Raw genomic sequence first — 15,032 nt, 5'->3', positions numbered from 1 at the left:
GCGATCTTACACAGCAGCACAGAGCCAGGGAGGAGATGGGAGATGACCCCGCACCACACAGCGGAGCACTATGAGCCCTGGGGGTGCAGCGCTGACCCCGCCCACGCCGCACCACACAGCGCAGCGCTATAAGCCCTGGGGGCGCAGCGCTGACCCCACCCACCCCGCACCACACAGCGGAGCACTATGAGCCCTGGGGGCGCAGCGCTGACCCTGCCCACCCCGCACCACACAGCGCAGCACTATGAGCCCTCGGGGCAGTCTCCCGTAGAGGCGTGGGTTCGAATCCCACTCCTGACAGCAGCAGTACTGGTCCCTGGAGGTGCAAGCTGTTGTGCACCAGGGAGCGTGTTCAGCGTCTGCAGTCACCACGTGGAGGCGTGGGTTCGAATCCCACTCCACACAGCGCAGCACTATGAGCCCTCAGGGCGCAGCCAGGGGTGGGATTCAGCGGGTTCTCCCCGGTTCGGTGGAACCGGTTGTTAAAGCTATTGCTCTCATTTTTGGCACCATTAGCCGGCTCTCACTTTTGAAAATGAGATTTCAAATTTTGAGGTCTGCGGCAGATTCTTTCCGGCGTCCATGCTCCCGGAGGCCACTGCAACATGGCGGCGGCCAGCAAGGGAAGTGCGGGGGCCTCCGGGCTGCGAAGAAATCGCGGCGGAGCCGCCGTCCCTGTACCGGAGCACAGCCCGCTGCCACCACCGCACCGCAGAGCGCCGCCCGCTGCCACCACCACAGAGCCCACCTGCCCCAGCACAGCTGCCCCTGCCCCAGCACAGCTGCCCCTGCCCCAGCACAGCTGCCCCTGCCCCAGCACAGCTGCCCCTGCCTCAGCGCTGCTGCTGCCCCTGCCTCAGCGCTGCTGCTGCCCCTGCCTCAGCGCTGCTGCTGCCTCAGCGCTGCTGCTGCCCCTGCCTCAGCGCTGCTGCTGCCCCTGCCTCAGCGCTGCTGCTGCCCCTGCCTCAGCGCTGCTGCTGCCCCTGCCTCAGCGCTGCTGCCTCTCCCCCAGCGCAGCTGCCCCAGCACAACCAACCTGCCCTAGCACAGAGCCGCCACTGAATGACCCCTGTGACTACTTCACCTGTGCCAGATCCCTTCCCAGGTAAGCTGAATTCGGACTGTAAGACGGACCCCCATTTGACACATTATTTTTTTTCCCCCTATTTTCCTACTGAAAATTGGGGTGTTCTTATGGTCCGTTGCATCTTATAGTCCGAAAAATACGGTAATTTATCCTGAGATTACAGAGTCTGCAACTTTTCTATCTAGCCAGTTAGAAGTGACTCATTGTAACACTTAGGGTACCGTTACACCTAGCGATGCACCAGCGATCCCGACTAGCGATATGACGCGGTCAGGATCGCTGGTGCATCGCTAGGTGGTCGCTAGTGAGCTGCTACACAGGCAGATCTCACCAGCGACATTGCTGGAGACGGGGATCGCTACTTACCTGTCAGACGCGGCGATCCTGCGTCCTCCCGCCCTGGGCGCCACAGGAAGCCCAGCAGGAAGTGGCCGACGAGGAATGGACCAGGAGCTTCTCGCGCGATCAGTGATAACCAGCGGGGGAGCCGGTCGGAGGTAAGTATCACATGCAGGGATATCGCTAGCAATATCGCTGCAACGTCACAAAATCGGTGACTTTACAGCAATATAGAATCATAGAATCGTAGAGTTGGAAGGGACCTCCTGGGCCATCTGGTCCAACCCCCTGCTCAAAGCAGGATTCGCTAAATCATCCCAGTCAGATGTCTGTCCAGCCTCTGTTTGAAGACTTCCATTGAAGGAGAACTCACCACTTCTCGTGGCAGCCTGTTCCACTCATTGATCACTCTAACTGTCAAAAAGTTTTTTCTAATATCTAATCTGTGTCTCTTCCCATTCAGTTTCATCCCATTGCTTCTAGTCTTTCCTTGTGCAAATGAGAATAAAGTTGATCCTTCTACAATGTGACAGCCCTTTAGATATTTGTAGACAGCTATTAAGTCTCCTCTCAGTCTTCTCTTTTGCAAACTAAACATTCCCAAATCCTGCAACCTTTCCTCATAAGACAGGGTTTGCAGACCGGTCACCATTCTGGTCGCTCTTTTCTGAACTTGCTCCAGTTTGTTGATGTCTTTTTTAAAATGTGGTGCCCAAAACTGGACACAATATTCCAGATGAGGTCTGACCAAAGAGGAGTAGAGGGAAATAATGACTTCACGTGATCTAGACTGTATGCTTCTGTTAATACATCCTAGAATTGCATTTGCCTTTTTTGCTGCTGCATCACACTGTTGACTCATATTCAGTCTGTGATCTATTAGTATACCCAAGTCTTTTTCACATGTGCTGTCACTTAGCCCTATTCCTCCCATTCTATATATGCTTTTTTCATTTTTATTGCCCAGATGTAGTACTTTGCATTTCTCCCTGTTAAAAACCATTCTGTTAGTTGCTGCCCACTTCTCCAGTTTATTTAAATCTTTTTGAATCCTCTCTCTCTCTTCTCTAGTATTAGCTATCCCTCCTAGCTTTGTGTCATCAGCAAATTTAATCAGTTTACCCTCAATTCCTTCATCTAAATCGTTGATAAAGATGTTGAACAATACAGGGCCCAGGACAGAGCCCTGTGGTACCCCACTTGAGACATTCTTCCAACTGGATGTGCAGCCATTTACGACCACTCTTTGGGTCCGATCACTAAGCCAGTTATGAATCCACCTAACAGTTGCCTTGTCCATTCCATACTTAGTCATTTTTTCAATAAGGATTGTATGAGAGACTTTGTCAAATGCTTTGCTGAAGTCAAGATATACTATATCTACAGCATTTCCTTGATCCACCCAATCAGTGATACCGTCATAGAAGGAAATTAAGTTAGTCTGACATGACTTATTAGTTAGAAACCCATGCTGACTCTGTTTAATCACTTCATTCTTATCCAGGTATTGACATACATGTTGTTTAATAATTTGTTCAAAGATCTTTCCTGGTATAGAAGTCAGACTCACCGGCCTATAGTTGCCTGGGTCCACCTTCTTCCCCTTTTTGAAGATAGGAACAACATTTGCTCTTCTCCAGTCTTCTGGCACTTCTCCTGTTCTCCAAGAATTTTCAAAGATTATGGAGAGGGGTTCAAAAATATTGCTAGCGATATCGCAGTGTGTAACGGGGTCTTTACAGACAATGGCGTTTACCATCTGTCTGCAGAACTAAAGTAATGAAAAAGAAGCTGGTAATTAGCTTTCAAATGACATCCCAATGTCCCCTCTGGCTTTACCAGAGGCCCCAATGTCTGATTTGGACAGCAGATTTGAAAAGACATTTTCAGTCTGGGGCAGTCTTGGGGGTTCTCAATCCCCTTAACTACTCTGCAGAAGGGGTCAGGCAAATCAAGCTTGGCAGGAACATCATCCAGGAGGCCACCTACATACAGCAACATCACTTGTCCCCCTGCTCCAAATGGAATTTGAATTCAGGGGGTCAGAGCCTGGCTGTCCATGGATAAAAGTGGTCCTTGTGGTGCAGGCTTGAGGGTGCACAAATGCCCAACAGAGCACCACACAGCCCCAAGAACTGCTCCCTCACCTCAGTCTGGTAATTAGCTTTCCAATGACATCCCAATGTCCCCTCTGGCTTTGCCAGAAGTCCCACCAGGGGCCCCAATGTCTGATTTGGACAGCAGATCTGTACTGAAGTCCCTGGTGGTGCAAACTCTTGTGTCACCAGGGAGCATGTCAATGTCAGCAGTCAGGATGGCCTAGTGGTCTAAGGCACTGTGTTCAGGTTGCAGTCTCCCGTGGAGGCGTGGGTTCGAATCCCACTCCTGACAGCAGCAGTACTGGTCCCTGGAGGTGCAAGCTGTTGTGCACCAGGGAGCGTGTTAAGCGTCTGCAGTCACCACATGTGGAGGCGTGGGTTCAAATCCCACTCCTTGACAGCAGCAGTACTGGTCCCTGGAGGTGCAAGCTGTTGTGCACCAGGGAGCGTGTTCAGCGTCTGCAGTCACCACGTGGAGGCGTGGGTTCGAATCCCACTCCTGACAGCGACAGTTTTTTTTTTTTTTTTGTTGTTTTTTTAAAGAAAAGAAAATAAACCTAGTGGCAGCATGTGTAATAACAGTCTCCAGGTCTTATAGCCTAATGTATACACCATAAATATTTATATGTGTGTCTATACAGTTGGTGTATATATGTGTGAGTATATTTTTTAGCCTTAAAGTTTTGATTCTCCATCCTCATTTCTTTCTTTTCCAAATCAAAAAAACACTCGTGTGAGAGCAATCTGCATCCAAAAAAACTTAGGGATAGGGACAATTTAGTGAGTACGTCGGGCTCCCTTAAAAGGTCAATTCACCCAACGAACAAGGGTGCTGCACTGCTGCTTGCTCGTCGGGTGAGATGGGCAGCACGATTATTATCATCTAACACGCTTTCCTAGGATAATCTGCCAACACAAATCTCTTCTTGAATGGACAATCGTTTCTTAAATGACAATTTATGCTGATAAAAAAAAACCAAAAGCTCTAAATTAGGAAGGAGGCTGGAGGGGGGGGCGTCAGGGACTGGAGGGGGGAGACAGAGGCTGGAGGAGGAAGTGTGGTGGTGTAGACGGGGCTGCGGGAGGCTGTGTGGTGCTGTAGAGCGGGTTGCGGGAGGCTGTGTGGTGGTGTAGAGGCCTACAGGGCCACACAGCCCCCTGGTGTGACTTCCCGAGTGCCATGACAGCTGACTGTATATACATGTTTACACATACATGTATGTACATGTGCCATGACCGCTCCTTAGACCATACATACATGGATTGTCACTTACCCAAACCGAGGATGAAGAGGCTTAGCTGCTCCACATGATGATGGTGGCCGGAGAGCTGTGTTCCTCCATAGCGATGTCGTCCATTAGGCAAACTTGGTGTCCTTGTCCCGCCAGTTCTTGAGCCAGTTTAGTGTCCACGATGCCTTGTTACCTATTGGAAAAAAAAGGGAAAAGGAAATTATTGAATTTTGACATAGAATAAAAATTAAGTCCTATGAATTGTACTGGTACATTAACCCCTTTTTCTACGAGCGTATATTGCCAGCAGAGACACAGAGAGCGGGCGACTGCCCCAAGTGTTACCTACTGAGAGACAGAGAAATAAAAAAACAATAATTAATAAGGGAAATATTGCATTCATAATTAGTGTTCACAGCAGAGTGACAACACAGCCCCCCTAACCCTCCCCTACCCCACAGGGAACGCCTGTACCCCGCCATGCCCCCCACAGCTGTGCCCATACACTGTCCTCACCTCCCCCTGCAGGGACCACCTGTCTCCCACGCAGTGCCCCCCACAGCTGACCCCAAACACTCTGCAGGGACCCCCTGTCTCCCACGCAGTGCCCCCCACAGCTGACCCCATACACTCTGCAGGGACCCCCTGTCTCCCCCGTAGTGCCCCCCACAGCTGACCCCATACACTCTGCAGGGACCCCCTGTCTACCCGCAGTGCCCCCCACAGCTGACCCCATACACTCTGCAGGGACCCCCTGCCTCCCCCCACAGCTGACCCCATACAGGCATACAGTTACCGGCCGGCAGCTCCAAGGTTCAAATCTGGCGCTCAGGTGACGTCATTGTTGCTGCAGTTAGACCGAGAAAGCAGGGGGTGGGCTCGGAGCCACGTGACACAGAGCCCGGCCGCCCATCCCCCAGCCTCACTGTACTGCAAGCCAGGGAGAGACCGTTTGTGTGCTGCACGGCGCTGGCTCCGCCCCCCGAGCCAGGGGATGAGTCACAGGCAGCTCGGCGTGTCACACGACTCCTCCCTCTTCCACCTTCTATGCAGGCCGGATCTTGGTTCCCATAGCACAGTGACCCTGCCCACCGGCCAGTCACTGCCGCCCCTCCCCCACCACTAAGCGATCTTACACAGCAGCACAGAGCCAGGGAGGAGATGGGAGATGACCCCGCACCACACAGCGGAGCACTATGAGCCCTGGGGGTGCAGCGCTGACCCCGCCCACGCCGCACCACACAGCGCAGCGCTATAAGCCCTGGGGGCGCAGCGCTGACCCCACCCACCCCGCACCACACAGCGGAGCACTATGAGCCCTGGGGGCGCAGCGCTGACCCTGCCCACCCCGCACCACACAGCGCAGCACTATGAGCCCTCGGGGCAGTCTCCCGTAGAGGCGTGGGTTCGAATCCCACTCCTGACAGCAGCAGTACTGGTCCCTGGAGGTGCAAGCTGTTGTGCACCAGGGAGCGTGTTCAGCGTCTGCAGTCACCACGTGGAGGCGTGGGTTCGAATCCCACTCCACACAGCGCAGCACTATGAGCCCTCAGGGCGCAGCCAGGGGTGGGATTCAGCGGGTTCTCCCCGGTTCGGTGGAACCGGTTGTTAAAGCTATTGCTCTCATTTTTGGCACCATTAGCCGGCTCTCACTTTTGAAAATGAGATTTCAAATTTTGAGGTCTGCGGCAGATTCTTTCCGGCGTCCATGCTCCCGGAGGCCACTGCAACATGGCGGCGGCCAGCAAGGGAAGTGCGGGGGCCTCCGGGCTGCGAAGAAATCGCGGCGGAGCCGCTGTCCCTGTACCGGAGCACAGCCCGCTGCCACCACCGCACCGCAGAGCGCCGCCCGCTGCCACCACCACAGAGCCCACCTGCCCCAGCACAGCTGCCCCTGCCCCAGCACAGCTGCCCCTGCCCCAGCGCAGCTGCCTCTGCCTCAGCGCAGCTGCTGCCCCTGCCTCTGCGCAGCTGCTGCCCCTGCCTCAGCGCAGCTGCTGCCCCTGCCTCAGCGCTGCTGCTGCCCCTGCCTCAGCGCTGCTGCTGCCCCTGCCTCAGCGCTGCTGCTGCCCCTGCCTCAGCGCTGCTGCTGCCCCTGCCTCAGCGCTGCTGCTGCCCCTGCCTCAGCGCTGCTGCTGCCCCTGCCTCAGCGCTGCTGCCCCAGCACAACCAACCTGCCCTAGCACAGAGCCGCCACCGCACGAGCCTGGACCACTGAATGACCCCTGTGACTACTTCACCTGTGCCAGATCCCTTCCCAGGTAAGCTGAATTCGGACTGTAAGACAGACCCCCATTTGACACATTATTTTTTTTCCCCCTATTTTCCTACTGAAAATTGGGGTGTTCTTATGGTCCGTTGCATCTTATAGTCCGAAAAATACGGTAATTTATCCTGAGATTACAGAGTCTGCAACTTTTCTATCTAGCCAGTTAGAAGTGACTCATTGTAACACTTAGGGTACCGTTACACCTAGCGATGCACCAGCGATCCCGACTAGCGATATGACGCGGTCAGGATCGCTGGTGCATCGCTAGGTGGTCGCTAGTGAGCTGCTACACAGGCAGATCTCACCAGCGACATTGCTGGAGACGGGGATCGCTACTTACCTGTCAGACGCGGCGATCCTGCGTCCTCCCGCCCTGGGCGCCACAGGAAGCCCAGCAGGAAGTGGCCGACGAGGAATGGACCAGGAGCTTCTCGCGCGATCAGTGATAACCAGCGGGGGAGCCGGTCGGAAGTAAGTATCACATGCAGGGATATCGCTAGCAATATCGCTGCAACGTCACAAAATCGGTGACTTTACAGCAATATAGAATCATAGAATCGTAGAGTTGGAAGGGACCTCCTGGGCCATCTGGTCCAACCCCCTGCTCAAAGCAGGATTCGCTAAATCATCCCAGTCAGATGTCTGTCCAGCCTCTGTTTGAAGACTTCCATTGAAGGAGAACTCACCACTTCTCGTGGCAGCCTGTTCCACTCATTGATCACTCTAACTGTCAAAAAGTTTTTTCTAATATCTAATCTGTGTCTCTTCCCATTCAGTTTCATCCCATTGCTTCTAGTCTTTCCTTGTGCAAATGAGAATAAAGTTGATCCTTCTACAATGTGACAGCCCTTTAGATATTTGTAGACAGCTATTAAGTCTCCTCTCAGTCTTCTCTTTTGCAAACTAAACATTCCCAAATCCTGCAACCTTTCCTCATAAGACAGGGTTTGCAGACCGGTCACCATTCTGGTCGCTCTTTTCTGAACTTGCTCCAGTTTGTTGATGTCTTTTTTAAAATGTGGTGCCCAAAACTGGACACAATATTCCAGATGAGGTCTGACCAAAGAGGAGTAGAGGGAAATAATGACTTCACGTGATCTAGACTGTATGCTTCTGTTAATACATCCTAGAATTGCATTTGCCTTTTTTGCTGCTGCATCACACTGTTGACTCATATTCAGTCTGTGATCTATTAGTATACCCAAGTCTTTTTCACATGTGCTGTCACTTAGCCCTATTCCTCCCATTCTATATATGCTTTTTTCATTTTTATTGCCCAGATGTAGTACTTTGCATTTCTCCCTGTTAAAAACCATTCTGTTAGTTGCTGCCCACTTCTCCAGTTTATTTAAATCTTTTTGAATCCTCTCTCTCTCTTCTCTAGTATTAGCTATCCCTCCTAGCTTTGTGTCATCAGCAAATTTAATCAGTTTACCCTCAATTCCTTCATCTAAATCGTTGATAAAGATGTTGAACAATACAGGGCCCAGGACAGAGCCCTGTGGTACCCCACTTGAGACATTCTTCCAACTGGATGTGCAGCCATTTACGACCACTCTTTGGGTCCGATCACTAAGCCAGTTATGAATCCACCTAACAGTTGCCTTGTCCATTCCATACTTAGTCATTTTTTCAATAAGGATTGTATGAGAGACTTTGTCAAATGCTTTGCTGAAGTCAAGATATACTATATCTACAGCATTTCCTTGATCCACCCAATCAGTGATACCGTCATAGAAGGAAATTAAGTTAGTCTGACATGACTTATTAGTTAGAAACCCATGCTGACTCTGTTTAATCACTTCATTCTTATCCAGGTATTGACATACATGTTGTTTAATAATTTGTTCAAAGATCTTTCCTGGTATAGAAGTCAGACTCACCGGCCTATAGTTGCCTGGGTCCACCTTCTTCCCCTTTTTGAAGATAGGAACAACATTTGCTCTTCTCCAGTCTTCTGGCACTTCTCCTGTTCTCCAAGAATTTTCAAAGATTATGGAGAGGGGTTCAAAAATATTGCTAGCGATATCGCAGTGTGTAACGGGGTCTTTACAGACAATGGCGTTTACCATCTGTCTGCAGAACTAAAGTAATGAAAAAGAAGCTGGTAATTAGCTTTCAAATGACATCCCAATGTCCCCTCTGGCTTTACCAGAGGCCCCAATGTCTGATTTGGACAGCAGATTTGAAAAGACATTTTCAGTCTGGGGCAGTCTTGGGGGTTCTCAATCCCCTTAACTACTCTGCAGAAGGGGTCAGGCAAATCAAGCTTGGCAGGAACATCATCCAGGAGGCCACCTACATACAGCAACATCACTTGTCCCCCTGCTCCAAATGGAATTTGAATTCAGGGGGTCAGAGCCTGGCTGTCCATGGATAAAAGTGGTCCTTGTGGTGCAGGCTTGAGGGTGCACAAATGCCCAACAGAGCACCACACAGCCCCAAGAACTGCTCCCTCACCTCAGTCTGGTAATTAGCTTTCAAATGACATCCCAATGTCCCCTCTGGCTTTGCCAGAAGTCCCACCAGGGGCCCCAATGTCTGATTTGGACAGCAGATCTGTACTGAAGTCCCTGGTGGTGCAAACTCTTGTGTCACCAGGGAGCATGTCAATGTCAGCAGTCAGGATGGCCTAGTGGTCTAAGGCACTGTGTTCAGGTTGCAGTCTCCCGTGGAGGCGTGGGTTCGAATCCCACTCCTGACAGCAGCAGTACTGGTCCCTGGAGGTGCAAGCTGTTGTGCACCAGGGAGCGTGTTAAGCGTCTGCAGTCACCACATGTGGAGGCGTGGGTTCAAATCCCACTCCTTGACAGCAGCAGTACTGGTCCCTGGAGGTGCAAGCTGTTGTGCACCAGGGAGCGTGTTCAGCGTCTGCAGTCACCACGTGGAGGCGTGGGTTCGAATCCCACTCCTGACAGCGACAGTTTTTTTTTTTTTTTTGTTGTTTTTTTAAAGAAAAGAAAATAAACCTAGTGGCAGCATGTGTAATAACAGTCTCCAGGTCTTATAGCCTAATGTATACACCATAAATATTTATATGTGTGTCTATACAGTTGGTGTATATATGTGTGAGTATATTTTTTAGCCTTAAAGTTTTGATTCTCCATCCTCATTTCTTTCTTTTCCAAATCAAAAAAACACTCGTGTGAGAGCAATCTGCATCCAAAAAAACTTAGGGATAGGGACAATTTAGTGAGTACGTCGGGCTCCCTTAAAAGGTCAATTCACCCAACGAACAAGGGTGCTGCTCAGGGTGGATTGATTTAAATCACGCCGATTTAAATCATGATTTAAATCACGATTTAAATCAAAAGATTTTTTTCTATTTAAATCGGATCGATTTAAATCATGATTTTAATCATGATTTAAATCACTGATTTAAATCAAAAGGTTTTTTTTTAATATAAATCACGATTAAAATGAGAAGTGAGAGCAGTGTGCATGTGCGCCCATAGTTACACGGACGAAAGTAGGGGCAACGATCTAACGCCAGGGTGAGGGGGGGACCCCAAAGTAAGTAAAAATCTTTTTTGTTTTACTATATGGCAATAGGTAGGTGTTTAAAAGCAGCATGTCTTAATTGTATAAACTATTAATAGCCTCCACATTTTGTTCATACTGCCCCTTTATTTCCACACTTCTAGCTTGGTTTCAGTTTTGGTTTAGTTTCTTTTTCCCTGCATTCAGTTGACATGCCCAAACTTGTTGGATAGTCAGCAGTACTTGGCTCAGGCTGTAGTAACATCAGCAGTGCTTGGCTCAGGCTGTAGTAACAATCAAACTTCATAAGTGATCTGTGTGAGCCATGGCAGCAGGTCGTAAGAGAGACCCTATTTGGGTTCATTTTGTTGAGATGCCAGCAGCAGATCTTGGAAAGAAAGGTGCAAGAGCAAAGTGCAAATACTGTCAAAAGGATATCCAAGGACTTGTTTGCCGTTTGAAATCACATTATGAAAACTGCAATCAAATGATTTAAATCAAAAAAATCTGATTTTTTTGATTTTTTTTTAACCCCTTCACTACCAAGGGTGGTTTGCACGTTAACTACCGGGCCAATTTTTACAATTCTGACCACTGTACCTTTATGAGGTCATAACTCTGGAACGCTTTCATGGATCCTGGTGATTATGACATTGTTTTCTCGTGACATATTGTACTTCATGTTCGTGGTAAAATTGCATTCAAATAACTTGCGTTTATTTGTGAAAAAAACGGAAATTTGGCGAAAATTTTGAAAATTTCGCAATTTTCCAACTTTGAATTTTTATGCCCTTAAATCACAGCGATACGGCACACAAAAAACTTAATAAGTAACATTTCCCACATGTTTACTTTACATCAGCACAATTTTGCAACCAAAATTTTTTTTTGCTAGGAAGTTATAAGGGTTAAAATTTGACCAGCGATTTCTCATTTTTGCAACACCATTTTCTTTTTAGGGACCACTTCGCATTTGAAGCCACTTTGAGGGGTCTATATGATAGAAAATACCCAAAAGTGACACCATTCTAAAAACTGCACCCCTCAAGGTGCTTAAAACCACATTCAAGAAGTTTATTAACCCTTTAGGTGCGTCACAGGAATTTTTTGAATATTAAAAAAAAAATGAACATTTAACTTTTTTTCACAAAAAAAATACTTCAGGTTCAATTTTCTTTATTTTACCAAGGGTAACAGGAGAAATTGGACTGCAAAAGTTATTGTGCAATTTGTCCTGACTACGCTGATACCTGATATGTGGGGGGGAACCACTGTTTCGGCGCATGGCAGAGCTCAGAATGGAAGGAGCGCCGTTTGACTTTTTCAATGCAAAATTGGCTGGAATTCAAATCGGACGCCATGTCACGTTTGGCGAGCCCCTGATGTACCTAAACAGTGGAAACCCCCCCAAGTGACCCCATTTTGGAAACTAGACCCCCCAAGGAACTTATCTAGATATGTGGTGAGAACTTTGAACCCACAAGGGCTTCACAGAAGTTTATAACGTACAGCGGTACAATTAAAAAATCATATTTTTTCCACAAAAATGATCTTTTCACCCACAATTTTTATTTTTCCAAGGGTAACAGGACCCTAAAAGTTTTTGTGCAATTTGTCCTGAGTACGCTGATACCCCATATGTGGGTGTAAATGACTATTTGGGCGCATAGCAGAGCTCGGAAGGGAAGCAGCGCCATTTGACGTTTTTGGCTAGAATTGAGATCGGACACCATGTCGCGATTGGAAAACCCCTGATGTACCAAAACAGTGGAAACCCCCCACAAATGACACCATTTTGGAATCTAGACCCCCCAAGGAACTTATCTAGATGTGTGGTGAGAACTTTGAACCCCCAAGGGCTTCACAGAAGTTTATAACGTACAGCAGTACAATTAAAAAATCATATTTTTTCCACAAAAATGATCTTTTCACCCTCAATTCTTATTTTTCCAAAAGTAACAGGACCCTAAAAGATATTGTGCAATTTATCCTGAGTACGCTGATACCCCACATGTGGGTGTAAACCACTATTTGGGCGTATGGCAGAGCTCGGAAGGGAAGCAGCGCCATTTGACGTTTTTGGCTGGAATTGAGATCGGACACCATGTCGCATTAGGAAAGCCCCTGATGTACCAAAACAATAGAAACCCCCCACAAATGACACCATTTTGGAAACTAGACCCCCCAAGGAACTTATCTAGATGTGTGGTGAGCACTTTGAACCCCCCAGTGCTTCACTGAAGTTTATAACGTCCGGGCGTGAAAATAAAAAAATCGTATTTTTTCCACAAACATGATCTTTTAGTCCCCATTTTTTTATTTTCCCAAGGGTAACAGGAGAAATTGGACCCCAAAAGTTGTTGTCCAATTTGTCCTGAGTACGCTGATACCTCATATGTGGGAGAAAACTACTGTATGGGCACACGTCGGGGCTCGGAAGGGAAGTAGTGACGTTTTGGAATGCAGACTTTGATGGAATGGTCTGCGGGTGTCATGTTGCGTTTGGAGAGCCCCTGATGTACCTAAACAGTGGAAACCCCCCACAAGTGACCCCATTTTGGAAACTAGATCCCCTAATGAACTTATCTAGATGTGTGGTGAGCACTTTGAACCCCCCCAGTGCTTCACAGAAGTTTATAACGACCGGGCGTGAAAATAAAAAAATCGTATTTTTTCCACAAACATGATCTTTTAGTCCCCATTTTTTTATTTTCCCAAGGGTAACAGGAGAAATTGGACCCCAAAAGTTGTTGTCCAATTTGTCCTGAGTACGCTGATATCTCATATGTGGGAGAAAACTACTGTATGGGCACACGTCGGGGCTCGGAAGGGAAGTAGTGACGTTTTGGAATGCAGACTTTGATGGAATGGTCTGCGGGTGTCATGTTGCGTTTGGAGAGCCCCTGATGTACCTAAACAGTGGAAACCCCCCACAAGTGACCCCATTTTGGAAACTAGACCCCCTAATGAACTTATCTAGATGTGTGGTGAGCACTTTGAACCCCCCAGTGCTTCACAGAAGTTTATAACGACCGGGCGTGAAAATAAAAATATCGTATTTTTTCAACAAACATCATCTTTTAGTCCCCATTTTTTTTTATTTTCCCAAGGGTAACAGGAGAAATTGGACCCCAAAAGTTGTTGTCCAATTTGTCCTGAGTACGCTGATATCTCATATGTGGGAGAAAACTACTGTATGGGCACACGTCGGGGCTCGGAAGGGAAGTAGTGACGTTTTGGAATGCAGACTTTGATGGATTGGTATGCGGGTGTCATGTGCGTTTGGAGAGCCCCTGATGTACCTAAACTATTGAAACTCCCCACAAGTGACCCCATTTTGGAAACTAGACCCCCCACGGAGCTTATCTAGATGTGTGGAGAGCACTTTGAACCCCCAAGTGCTTCACAGAAGTTTATAACGCCTGGGCGTGAAAATAAAAAAAACATTTTTTTCCGCAAAATTATATTTTTGCCCCCAGTTTTTTATTTTCCTAAGGGTAACAGGAAAAATTGGACCCCAAAAGTTGTTTTGTAATTTGTCCTGAGTAGGCTGATACCCTACATGTGGGGGTAAAACACTGTTTGGGCACATGGCAGAGCTTGGAAGGGAAGGAGCACCATTTGACTTTTTCAACGCAGAATTGGCTGGAATTGAGATCAGACGCCATGTTGCCTTTGGAGAGCACCTGATGTGCCCAAACAGTGGAAACCCCCAATTATAACTCCAACCCTAACCTCAACACACCCCTAACCCTAATCTGAGCCCTAACCCTAGCCCTAACCCTAACCCTAGCCCTAACCCTAGCCCTAGCCCTAACCCTAGCCCTAACCCTAGCCCTAACCCTAGCCCTAACCCTAGCCCTAACCCTACCCTAACCCTAACCCTAGCGGGAAAATGGAAATAAATACATTTTCTTTTAGTTTTATTATTTTTCTCTAACTAAGGGGGTGATAACGGGGGGTTTGATTTACGATTTATGGCGGTTTTTATGTTTGGCGGCTGTCGCACGCTAAAAGACGCTTTTTATTGTAAAAATAGTTTTTGCATCACCACATATTGTGAGCTATAATTTTTCCATATTTTGACCCACCGAGTCATGTGAGGTCTTATTTTTTGCGGGACGAGTTGACGTTTTTATTGGTACCATTTTCGGGCACGTGACATTTTTTGATCGCTTTTTATTCCGATTTTTGGGATGCAGAATGAACAAAAACCAGCTTTTCATGAATTTCTTTTGGGGGGTGCGTTTACACCGTTCCGCGTGCGGTAAAATTGATAACGCGGTTTTATTCTTCGGGTCAGTACGGTTACAGCGATACCTCATTTAGGTCGTTTTTTTATGTTTTGTCGGTTTTTTGCAATGAAAACAATTTTATATAAAAAATAATTATTTTTGCATCGCTTTATTCTGCGAGCTATAACTTTTTTATTTTTTTGCGGATGATGCTGTATGGTGGCTCGTTTTTTGCTGGACAAGATGACGTTTTCAGCGGTACCATGGATATTTATATGCGTCTTTTTGATC

The 15,032-nt window shown here is 48.0% G+C and overlaps 1 long non-coding RNA gene and 2 other non-coding genes across 4 annotated transcripts in view; all 3 read left to right on the top strand.

Annotated features, from left to right (window-relative positions):
* Positions 1-15,032, top strand: part of LOC141077453 (uncharacterized) — a 128,769-nt gene that overhangs the window by 57,743 nt on the left and 55,994 nt on the right. The window lies entirely within an intron of this gene.
* On the top strand, positions 3,735-3,817 carry TRNAL-CAG (transfer RNA leucine (anticodon CAG)). Its single transcript has one exon. It is a non-coding gene; the product is annotated as a tRNA-Leu (tRNA).
* Positions 9,648-9,730, top strand: TRNAL-CAG (transfer RNA leucine (anticodon CAG)). The gene has a single exon. It is a non-coding gene; the product is annotated as a tRNA-Leu (tRNA).

This window comes from Dendrobates tinctorius, unplaced genomic scaffold, assembly GCF_039654945.1.
Source record: "Dendrobates tinctorius isolate UK_male_01 unplaced genomic scaffold, ASM3965494v1 ptg000452l, whole genome shotgun sequence".
Classification (NCBI taxonomy): Eukaryota; Metazoa; Chordata; class Amphibia; order Anura; family Dendrobatidae; genus Dendrobates; species Dendrobates tinctorius.
The sequence above is the reverse complement of the archived record's forward strand: the minus strand, read 5'-3'. Positions and strand labels throughout refer to the sequence as shown.